Genomic DNA, 12,074 nt, shown 5'->3' with positions numbered 1-12,074 from the left:
TTTATGCCGTACGTCTGTGCGGATTGCATGTTTGGGTGGAAATATTGCGCGAACTGCACCATGCGGTCACGCACGGGCGTGACAATCTTGTTTCTTAGTCTGTTTATGGTGCTGGAGTATATTTCGTGTTCTTTCTTGTTTTTCTGGGTTTAGTGAGTTTTGTACTGTTTTTCTCAAATACTTTCTTTCAATTTTTTTTTCCTTCTTTCCTTCTTACCCCTTAATTTTTTTATACTTTCTACGCTTTCTTTTCCACCCCCCCCCCCCCCAGCACCATGGCAGAGACCAGTGCAAAAAAGGCAGCAAAGAAGAGCTGCCTTCCTTGTGGAAGGCAGCGCCCAGAAGGGGACCCGCCCTGGGCATTGTTTTCTGATGTGGAGGTGGCAGCGCTGGGAAGTGTTTGCGCAAGGACCCTCGCCTGCCTTGAGTAAAAAGTTTTTTTTGTGCAGAGCCACCTCCCCTCCACCCTGGCAGCAGGCAGCAGGCCTGAGTCTGGGTACAGGCTCCGGGAGCATCAGCAGCGGTGAGCGAGGGTGTGTCGGGCAACGTATCACTGCTCTGGAGTCTGGCGCACCCACACCAGCTGATGCACCGGTGGTCCGGTATCTTGGACCAAGAGCAGGACCTGCTGGACCTGCTAGGAGTTGAGGTCATGGGCCTTGGTAAGTTGGTAATTATTATTATTATTGTGTGTTCATGTTATTGCTAATATTTTTCTCCCAAATAGCAAGCATGCTGCTCACATGCAGGTAAGTTATGTTAACGTTTACAAATCTTATATTATGTGATTGTTATTCTTCTAGGCAGGTGCTCGGCGCTACCTAATTGTACTTGTTAGAAACTTTTTTTTTGTGCTCGCTTCGGGTGATTATGTAAGAACTCAAATTAAGTAATGCAGACTACAGAGAGACTGCTTTCCTTTATCCAGTCACTACTAAGTCTAAGATAGTAAGTATAAGTAATCTAGTAGCACACATCCTCTCACTTCAGTTATTAGAATCTTTTTGTAGCTTGTACAGTGACAAGTAAACTAAGCAACCAATTCGGTGTATGCAATGCATGCGTCCATCTATGCATTTAAAAACAAAAATTTAGACTTAGTAAATTGGCCCGTCAAAGGGGGTTGAGAATGATTGCGTATGAGATCGGAACTTAGAAGCAAATATTATTTGTTGCAATCTATTCCAAAGTCTTTGGAATAGGCTGGTTAGGCTAGGTAGGTTTCGAAAATGTGGAATCGATAAGATGGTCCGCGATACCAATCTACTTCTAGTCAATATGATTTAGGAAAGTTCAATGTTATTGCAATTGCCGGTTCCTGTCCAAAAATTGTTTTTGAGTGATTATTCATTTACCACCAATTATTTCTTGTCTCTTTAATTATGTCTTGCATGCATCAGCATCCAAGGACAAGAGATCGTCGAAGGCGGGCGAGGGAGCTGGAGGTGCCTCCCGCCAGGAAGAATACTCCTCCTCGGCCGATGGCTCTGCTGACCCCAGTAAGTCCTCCTGTTGTTAATATTAATGTATTCCCCTAACGTCTACTGCTCCTTAATTTGAGCAATTTTCTACCTGTTTCCTAGTTGTATTCCTTTCCCAAATCCTCTTTCATCTATCAGTTTAAAAAATCTAGTTATCCTTGCATTATCCTATTATTTACTAAGTTATTTTATATTTCTATTGTCTGTATTTCACTTCAAACTGCCTCTGTCTGTAGCTTCCTTACTTCTGTTTTTTCAGTCAGCTTTCCCTCTCCCAATATCTATTTTGTGGACTGCCTAGTGGTGGTACTGTAAGACTCAGGCAACCCATTGGTCCTTACTGATACTACCACTAATACTACTACTCTGCAGAATACATGCCTAAGTAAGGTATTCTACGCATGTTTGTTGAGATGCGAATGAAGGCTTTCTTTTACTTTCTCATGCTCAATCAGTAAAACGAGAGAGTGGCCATGGTCACGTTGGACACCCCAAAGCTGTGTCATCTTCTTATCTAGGTCTAGTATTATTAGCAGCAGTTGATGGTGAACTGATTACCGTGCACCGTGGCTAGAAGGAAGTATGAGGAGGAGAAGGATGGCACAATTACATTTGCCAACCAAGAAGACTTTATATCCGTTTGTCCAGCCAGTTTGCCACTCTTATTTCTTTTCAAAAACTCAGATTCACCATTAGCTATAGCCACTCAGTTCAATCCTTTACACTGCAGGTTGTCTTCTTGAGATGCTTTTCAAAAATTGCCACCAACAAAATCAAAATACCCAAACTGATATTTTATCATGTTTGATAGGACATACTGTGACTGTACCCAAATTGGTAGTGATGTGTTTGGTGTATGTATTTTCAATTTTGCTATGGAAGAAAATAAATAGGGGGAGGCGCATATGGCATCTAAATGTTTAATGTTTTTTCTAGCCGCACTTCCATCAGTGCTTGGCCCAGCAGGGATGGCGGCGCCATCCAGGGATCAGATGCGGCAGCTGCAGGGGCTGAGCCAGCAGAAGTGGCAGGTGGTGGTAAATCATATTGCTTGCTTATTGACAATTTATATACTCGCTGCAAGGGTGTACATTGTACTGTTGAGAGTAAGACTTAGGGCCTGATTCCGATCACGCTAGGAAAGCCCTCCGTATGACTCGGATCTGGTGGGCTTTATGAGTGAAACGTGCTCCGGGGATCCGAACTAGCGAGTACGATGCATCCGTATGCCTACGGGCTGTGTTCACTTGGACCTCCATTGAAATCTATGGGAGCCAGTGTACAAATGCGTCCACAGGCTCTCATAGCAAAAAGGGGTGGGTGGGGAAAAGCGTACACCCTTTGCCTGGCACCACATGGTACCCACCACACTGTGCATGCATGGATCGTGGGGATCCATGGGCACACCCCCGTGACAGATTCCGCTGAGACCGAGGTGAAGTGGCTGTCCGAATCGTGCATCGTACTTGCTCGGTCGGAATTTGACTCCACAGCGTGGCGCTATTCGGCTACAAACGAGTCATATGGACAGATTCAGGTCCCAGAAACGATTATGTTGGTGCATACGCGATCTTCACATTGTACTTGGTCGTTCTGACCTGTGTACGATTCGGTCATAAACAAGGGCTACGAATCAGATCCGGGAAAGCCAAATCTGATTCGGAGGCAGTCCGAACGACATCGGAATCGGGCCCTAAGTTGTGAACGGTTGAAGACACCCCTTCTTTACTCAGCATTAGCATATACAGCAGGAGTTTAATAACTAATGGCCTCTTCTATCTTCAACTCAGCAGAGAAAGTTTCAAGAAGAAAAGTCAGACCTTGATGAGTTGATGGGAAAGAAGGATGGAAGGAGGAAGGATGGGTGAAATGTAATATGACTGGCAGAGAAGAATGTATGGGTGAAACACATGCATGCATGGGTGGATGGGTGAACGATGGGTGAAAGTTGAAATAAATTATGCCTGCCTGCCTGTGTGAAAGTGTATCCCCACCTATTCAACAAAAGAAAAAGTAAGTCGGTCCAGTGCTAACATTTTAACCAGCTTTGCGTTGTTCCAACGTGCCATTGGGTAGTTGCGTTCACACTGCCCCTGTGGCCTAAACATTGCAATAATAGTAGCCTGAATTTTTTTTTTCTGATTCCACTGATGCGGTTGAATTCATGTAGGCTCAATTTGCTTTTCAGCGGGGCAGTCACTGTCCTCTGTTGCCTTGGTGTCTCGACCTGAGTCTTGTACCATTGCGATATTGCTGATGTGGGCGATACTACTACACTGCTGGGGAGAGGCCTGATTTGTGAAATGAAGATGTCTCTCTCTTCTTCTTGTCCTTCCACCATGATCGGATCGGATTTGTATTCCCTGGTCAGCCGGCTTTCACTCCCTTCTCAAACAACACTTGCAGTTTTTTGCCCGCTAAGGTGTGCCTCCCAACGGATCATGTGGTTCTTTCTCAAATGGGTTGTTTTGCCCCGGGTACCATAGTTTTACCAAGCTTAACCCGACTAACACTTGCTCCGCAAATGGAGCATATGCCAATGTTTGTCTCCTTTCGGCTAACTGTAAGGAAATCCCAAACTGGGGAGCTCAACTTTCTGATGCAGCTGGTGCCACTGCCAATGCTGGATGAGCTAGCTGTAGTTGGGCGTTTTGGCGTTTGACTTTCTGGCTCTGCAGTACCTACTTTTACTGGTTGTGGATGTAGGTCGCTGTCAGGACTTTGCAAATATGGCAGCTGGCAGTGGTTGGATCTGTGGTGCCACTGCCACATCCCCCTGGGAAGTAGGGATGGGGCAACGTTGGTCTCCACTGGGGCTGGGTTAACATCCATGATGACAGGCTCATCATCATCCTCTTCTACATCTTCCTCTATATAACTGTAAGGCTTTCTGGAACCTTCCATTTCCCTAGCCTTGTCTGAACCATCTCATGGCGTGTCTCACTCTCAGGCTGAGGTGGGTTCCAAGTGGTGTCTAAATCATCAGAAGGGGGTTTGAAGAAGAAGACAATGCACCACTAACCCTCCTTTTTTTAGCTAGAGATCTAGAAGACAATGGATCTTCTGGAGCAGATTGCTCTATTTCCTCAGCATGAAGCTCAATCTCTTGAACTGCTCCTACCATGGCAGTTGTGGCTGTTGTTCTTGTTGTTGTCCACTTATCCGAGTTTCCTGCAATGATTGGGTACTACAAACTGTGCATCCTTACTTCAAGTTATCCCACACTGCACCATTCAAATAGAAATCCAAGATGGCATAGGCAATCTTCCCTTGTGTGACCATCGAGGTGTGCTCAGAGCAGGTTTGGGGGTAGCTTTTGTGCCACTGGGTTCAGAGCCCAGCTAGTGTAGGTCTTAGGAGCAAAGGCTTTCCCTTCTTAAGATCTCCCCTTACAATAAACTATGAATGGCCAGGCTTTTAGGTTTTTAATGTATTTTTATTGTTATACTTAACGCAATCAACAAAAAGCATTGCAATGCATTGTATGACGTGGTAGGGTACAAGCAGAGGTCAACAGGCACTGTCAATCATGCATTTTGTAAAGCACAGATGTATACACCAGGTTATATATACATTCCAGGCAAGGGTCAGTGTTATGTTCTTACTCCTTAGCAACGTAGTACACACTGTGATGTATGATGTACTAGAATGTATACTATGTCATTGTGGAATGTGTTTGTTTCAGTTACAAGGTGGACACAGGGGCTGATGGACATGTCCAGCCGTGCTCCTCAATGAACAATGAAAAAGGAATTAATAATTAATGACCTGCCGTATTCCTTCGCAACACTGAGGACGAGGTGTTGAGGAGTCATGAACCTACGTGAATATTCTACAAATCCTACCTGGATTTTCACTGTTCTGCATCGTGGAAGAGAGGTTCACTTCTTCAGGATTTCCGATCTGCCCCGCATCTTCAGGATTTCTGATTGGCGTTGTTGTTATTTGTTCGATACACACAGCGGAGAAGGATTTGGGCAGAAATCCAGGTATTGGACGCCGGAGCCAAATCCGAGCGTGAGGACAACGGATCCAACAATAACGGCTCGTGAGTTCTCGTGACCTGCGTGAACCTCCCAACGAGCTTTGTGTGATGTGTACTCAATGTTACGCCTCTTGCTTTTGCGTCCCTTGTAGGTGTTACTGTGTTTCGAGGCGCATTACGTTATCATGCGGGTCATGTTGCGTGACCTCACGGAGTGGCCATCTTGAAATGTAATGAATTTATCGGGAACGAAGGAAGAACTATCGGAAGCTTGTGGAGAATAATAATTATTAAAAACTCTCATTCTTCTCCAGCGGTTAACTTTATTTTACAGCATTATTGCGGTAAGCCTTACTAATTACTAAATTATTAGAATATTACTAATTGCTTTTATCTTTGAGTTGCTCTGTTGTGGTGAAGTTAGGACAGTGGACTAGTTCTTCAGGTGAAGTAAGGACACTGGACAAATCCACTCACCATGAGCACTCAAAGCTACAACAGCAATCCTCCTCAAGCATTTTGGATTTCAGGCTCTGAACCATCACTAAAATGGTTAGAATGGAAAGCTTATTTTGCAAACTACATTGAAGCCTTAGAATATTTAGGTCCTGTGAGTTTGAAAGTGTTTAATGAAATGACAAAAGCCAATATTCCAGGAGAATTGAATATTTATGCTTTAGCCTTAGTACACCTTGATGGGTATTTTATGCCTAAGGTTTGTATAGGCATAACAAGATTTAAGTTCTTCCAGAGGAAACAAAGCAGAATATAAACGGTTGATCAGTATGTATCTGATCTTAAAAGGTTAGCCTTGGATTGCAAATTTGGTGTTTTGCAAGAAGCCCTTATCAGAGACAAAGTTGTAATGCATGCAGTAATCCAGCTATACAGGAAGGACTATGGATTAGTGGAGATGCATCATTAGATGATATTTTAGCAATTGTGCGTAAAGCAGAAATTTCTAGTAGATGTGCCAATGTTCTCAAGCAGGACCACACAAGCAACGAAGTGGTGGGTAAAGTGAGTACCCAAGGTGAGAAAAAGAAATCCCTTGCCACAGCCAGGGATAATACCAATTTTAGAACCCAACCCAAGTGTTACAGATGTGGAAGCACTGAACACTTGGCGTATACTAAAAGTTGCCCTGCTATTAAATACAAGTGCAGTAACTGTGGCATTTAAGGCCATTTTGATAAAGTGTGCAAGAAAAGAAGAACCAATGTTAGATTTGTTAATTGTGCTGATTACAATGACAGGGAAGTCACTACTACTGAAAACTGTGAAGAAGATAGTGTGGACACAAACAGTTTAATAATGAATGTTCGTAACAACTTAGTGGTGAATATTTGTAATGAGATCTTTAAAAACAAACCTGTGTATTGGATGGAAATTGGGGAAGTTAGGAATTATTAGAATCTGACGTACATCCTGAAGGGTATGGTGGCGAGACTATTAATTTGTTGGGTTATCGTTGGTTCACCTTTAAATTCAAAGGACGTGAGAGTAGAGGTAAATTGTATATTGCCAAAACGGGTCCACCTGTTCTTGGATGGTTTGACCAGAAGCAGTTACACATCATCCTAGATCCTAACAGCAAGGAACAAATCTTAGTAGTTGATGAACGTAGCACTTTGGGAGATAGCATTTTTAAACAATTTCCTAAAGTATTCAGTAAAGTTTTGGGTAATCTCTAAGGTTTCGAACACAAAATAATTTTAAAGGAGAATGCCACACCTAAGGTACACAAATGTCGTAACATCCCCATACTTGTGAGAGAAGAAGTGTCTAAGGAATTAGATAAATTGGTTGCAGCACACGTTATAGAACCTATTGAAGCTTCTGAATGGGTTTCCCCCATAGTCGTGGCCAGGCGGAGCAATGGTAAGATCAGGCTCTGTGTAGACTTTAGACATTTGAATAATAATATTGTGATTGATAATTTCTTTTGTTTTCATTTCTTCTTCTTTTGGAAGAAAGGGGGATCTGTTCTTACTCCTTAGCAACGTAGTACACACTGTGATGTATGATGTACTAGAATATATACTATGTCATTGTGGAATGTGTTTGTTCAAATATTTGTCAGTTACAAGGTGGACACAGGGGCTGATGGACATGTCCACCGGTGCTCCTCAACAACAATAATTAAGGAATTAATACTTAATGGCCAGCAGTATTCCTTCGCAACAGTCAGTCAGTTTATTATTTGTTTTTTTGACTTTTTTAATGTCTGGCTGCTGAATACATTCTTTACCCATTGCCCTAATTTAGGCCTGTCTGCTGTGTGCTCTAGCTACCATGGGGTTGAACTCAGGTTGATTTAATGACTTTGGGGTTCACCCTGACAATTTAATGTTATTATACTGGTAGGGGTGTGAACACCCACCCGAAATAGTATTCCACTTACATGAAATCGTTAATTTTAATTCCGTGTGTATTCTCTCTCTGCTTAGTGATAGTGAGTCACTTCCTTCCTGAGGAATCCTTCCTTATTTGAGAATATGTGTTTATAATACGGCTGTGATAAGAGAAAGACTTGTGCCAAAGAAGACCTGGGTGTGTTATTTGTCTCACTCTCTCTCTTCCTCTCTCTCTCTATCCCTCCCGATTCCCACGCACTTTTCCCTTGGGTATGTGTCTCTTAGTGTGTGAATACTTGTACAGGTAGAGCAACATTTTGAAATGTGGGGTGGGTTAACAACAGAACCAGTTGGATAACATGCAATGAAGGAATTTAATATTTTGGGAGTTAGGGTTTCTCTGGTAGGATTCTGTCTAGGGTTCACTTACGGAGTGGTGGAAGTGTGGCATCAGCCGTTTGCAATGATGTGTGTCATTGTTTCTATTCTTGTAGTTGGGTTTTTTAGGTATTAGTTGATGTGTGAGTGATTTTTTTATTTTTTTGATGAGATTGTTTTAAAATGAGATGGGCAAATCCCTGGGCCATGATAAGAGTGTGGGCTTTGGAGTGCTAGAGTACATTTATTAAAGTACAATACAGTACGTGGAATGATTTTTGCCAATACAATAAAAATTACTTACATTTGCTAAAAGTGCGGAATTATACGATCACTTCCCAAATATTTCTCTGCTGCTTTTTGTCGCTTTGTGGAAAGATTGGTGGTTTTCCTTCTGAACAATACATATTATGTTTTATCTGTTTTTATTAATTTATGAAAATCATATACAATTATTTACAATCAAACAAAATCAAACCTTGCACATGCAAGTAAAGACAACAATGACATTGTTAACCTACAGAATTAAAAAAAAGTTACAAAAAAGGAGGTGGGCACAAAAAAGCTACAGTACTGATAAACATAAGAAGATGCATACAATAACTTCACCCACTTTGGAATAATAAGAACCCACATGGCCTTGCATTTAATGTCATTTTGCTGCCAAAAGATGGTCACTTTGGCAGAGTCAATGGTAGGAGGGACCACTTTTGATCTCATTAATGTATGGCTTGTCTCTTATAGGGTAGCCCCTTGGGTTGGTGCAAGTGTGCATCTCTCCAGCACTGGGAGTCATCCTGCATTGTACTCAATGCTCACATCTGTGCAGCGCCTTCTTTGCTCAGGTCTTGGAGCCACTGTCCATACTGTGGTACCATTGGTGACCTCTTGGCATGCATTGATAACTTTGGCCACTAGTAAGGTTAGAGATCATTTTGTCTCTCTCTTTTGGACAATCCAACCCAGCAGACCACCAATGCTCATTTGTGGGTCTCTGAATAAATTATGTGATTTTATTCAACACTGAGTTCAAGAATTACAGTAATGCCTGTAATCCCATACGGTTATTATGAAATCAGCTTCATCACACCTATCTGGAGTCCCTACATATATATTACACAGTAGTTTGTGAATTAGATATGTTCTTTGTAGTAACTTATAATCCATCAATTTGAGCTGAGCAATGAATACATTTTCACATACTACTTCATAGAAAAGATGAGATCTTTAAATCTATATCATAGGCCCAACAATTTAGAAGCTTTCATGTATATGCTATTTTAGAACGAACCAGAGCTGCAAATAAGGCACATACATGCTGACCTGTGTGTCCCTCCCTTTTTATAACACCAGAAACAATGGCTTCCTATGTTTACTTTAGGGTCAGTTCCCAACCTTCTTTAACTAGGAGAGCCAAACAACTATAGATTAAGAATTGCCCACAGGGTCAAATCTCCCCTTGTTTTGTTTTTAAATGCAGATTTTGTAGAAGTGTCTTAAACATATACAGCCTCTTTGGGCTAACGCCATTGGTTGCTGTGACTAAATGTGTAAGGGTTCATAGAGGGATCTTTGATTGCATTTTGGGTGTTTTCACATCTTGTACTGGCCTTCTGTTAAATTTACCTGACTATCACATCTATCAATTATAACCGAGTAAAATTTGTAAGTTTTGAAGCATTCTAGCAGCTGGTTTGACATTTGTTTTGAATGACTATCCACAAAGAAGATGTACTTTGGAAGTATTGAGTGAACGGTGTATCTAGATGTCAGTCTATTTTTTTAATAATTTTTTTTGTGTGCTCTGAGTCTGGTACATAATATGTTTAGGCATATGTAGAGGTGAAGAATCCACCTGGGCACCCAAGTACCAGAAGGTTTCTGTCTGGTACAAAGCAAAATTGGTCTCCATACATCAAGCGTATTAATTACAATTTCCTCCTGCTGGTATTTTACAAAAGACTTTGATGTCTTGCTTTGGCTTCAACAGCCGTTAGTCACCTTTTGTGTGTTTTGTTTGAGATTTCAGCAATATGCTTTTTTTTAACGAGAACAGATATAGTATAAGCAGCTCACGGGCCATCAGTCCTAGAAGTTTGAGTAGCTCTCTGCTGGCAGCTTTTAGATCCTATGGTCTTACCTTTGCTCCAGTTCACCTCTAACATGGGTGTATCTAAATTCAGTTCCACCCTCAATTCCCTACCGTAGGACCTCCTGCTTTGACTAGTCAGTGAGGGTTTGGGACTAGTCTTTGAGAAGGTCATGAGTCATGCTGTCAGCCATTGTTTTGAATTTTGACCCTTGCAATTTCAGAATTGATATTCTTTGCAAGTCTATCCCGGATAATCCTACCAAATTGTTGTAACATTTGTCATCTTCAAAATGCTTTGGGTCTATATTTACGGTATACTCAACCCTTTTTTAGGTTTCGCCTGAGCCAGCGCATGCGCTGGGCTGCGAGACATTTAGTGGGGTTTCAAAGTGCTACCAGGGGCTTTTGCTGGCCTCAAGCTTGCGGGTACGTGCGCGTGCATGCGCGCAGCCGCCATCTGCCTTTCTTTCATGGCTCATTAAGCCTTACAGCATGCTCCTCCACCCCCAACGCGCGCGCCTCGCTCTGCCTCTCTGTCTTGCTTGCCCCTCCCCCACCACAGAGCGCGTCTCGCAGCTGCAAGTCTTTTTCTCTTTCCCTTTCGAGTGTCTCTTCAAAGCTCGTTTCCCCACGTGTATTCTCTCCTTCTTTCCCCGCCCCTATTTCTCTCAGCCCTCCCCATGTGTCTCTCCAGTGTCCCCTTATTGATCACTTTGCTTTCTCTCCCACGCGTGGCCTGTCCGTGTCCTTCTAAATGTCTGCATCCCCAGCTTCCTAGGTTTCTTCCTCTCGCCTCGCCTCCATCTGTATATTTGTGTCTTCCGTGCCCACCTTCAGCCTCTCCAGTTTTACCATTTCCCCATAGTTTTCACTCAGTTTTTTTAAGTCTTCTGCGTATCCATCTTCTTCCCCTCGCATATCTGTCTCTCCAGTTTCATTCTGCCCCCAGTTCCAGTCTCCCCCACCCATCCATATCCACGTGTCTCCTGCTCCTCCGCATGCCTCGTCTATCCAGTGTTCTCTTCTCACCCAATCCATCCTGTCTGTTTCTCCCTCCTCGCCATCCCATGTGTACATCTCTCATTTCCACTCGCTCTTCAACGTCACCCCGTCTTGTTTTCCAATGCTACAAGCAGCGCACATGTCAGTCACAACTTGAAATTTACAGTTGCAGGAGAGAGTGCATCATTTACAGCTGTCATTCAGCCATCTCTTGCTTAAGGGAGCGCTCCTTCTCACCTTGCAGTGCACCCAGCAGCCATGTATTAAGCCATCGAAGTCTCTCGTTATGCTGGAGAACATTTTTTGTTTGTAGCATGTGTGGTATTGCTTGTTAAAAGAGGGTCGCATCACTTGGGATGTGGAAGCACGGACCACAAATCTGTGAGCCTTTCGGCTGATGGAAGTACAGAACTGAAGCCACAAGGTGTGGCACGATGTAGTCACACACACACACGAGGTGGAGCTTTAAAACTCGTTGCTGGGATGTAATGGGGGACAGACGATCTTTAATTTGCAAGCCTGGGAGCCTTATCTCACAAACAACAGATGGCACCAGAGGATGCTCTATGGCTTGCACGCGCAAATCTGACGACTACAGAGCTAGAAAACCAGTTCAAGTCTTGATGTCGGCACAGCATCCTGTGATCTTGGGCAAATCATTTAATCTCCCTGTTTATACAAAAACAATGTGTCCTTTGCATAAAGTAACTGGCACTCACATAAAGCATTCTTTTGGCGTTGGAGCAACATCCTGTGATCTTGGGCAACTCAGCAAGTAG

The 12,074-nt window shown here is 42.9% G+C and overlaps 1 pseudogene; it reads right to left on the bottom strand.

Annotated features, from left to right (window-relative positions):
• LOC146835063 (proteasome subunit alpha type-3-like) overlaps window positions 1-11,262 on the bottom strand; it is a 33,142-nt pseudogene extending 21,880 nt beyond the window's left edge.
• Window positions 11,263-12,074: the final 812 nt, after the last annotated feature.

Source organism: Triturus cristatus, chromosome 4_2, assembly GCF_964204655.1.
Source record: "Triturus cristatus chromosome 4_2, aTriCri1.1, whole genome shotgun sequence".
NCBI lineage: Eukaryota > Metazoa > Chordata > Amphibia > Caudata > Salamandridae > Triturus > Triturus cristatus.
The sequence above is the reverse complement of the archived record's forward strand: the minus strand, read 5'-3'. Positions and strand labels throughout refer to the sequence as shown.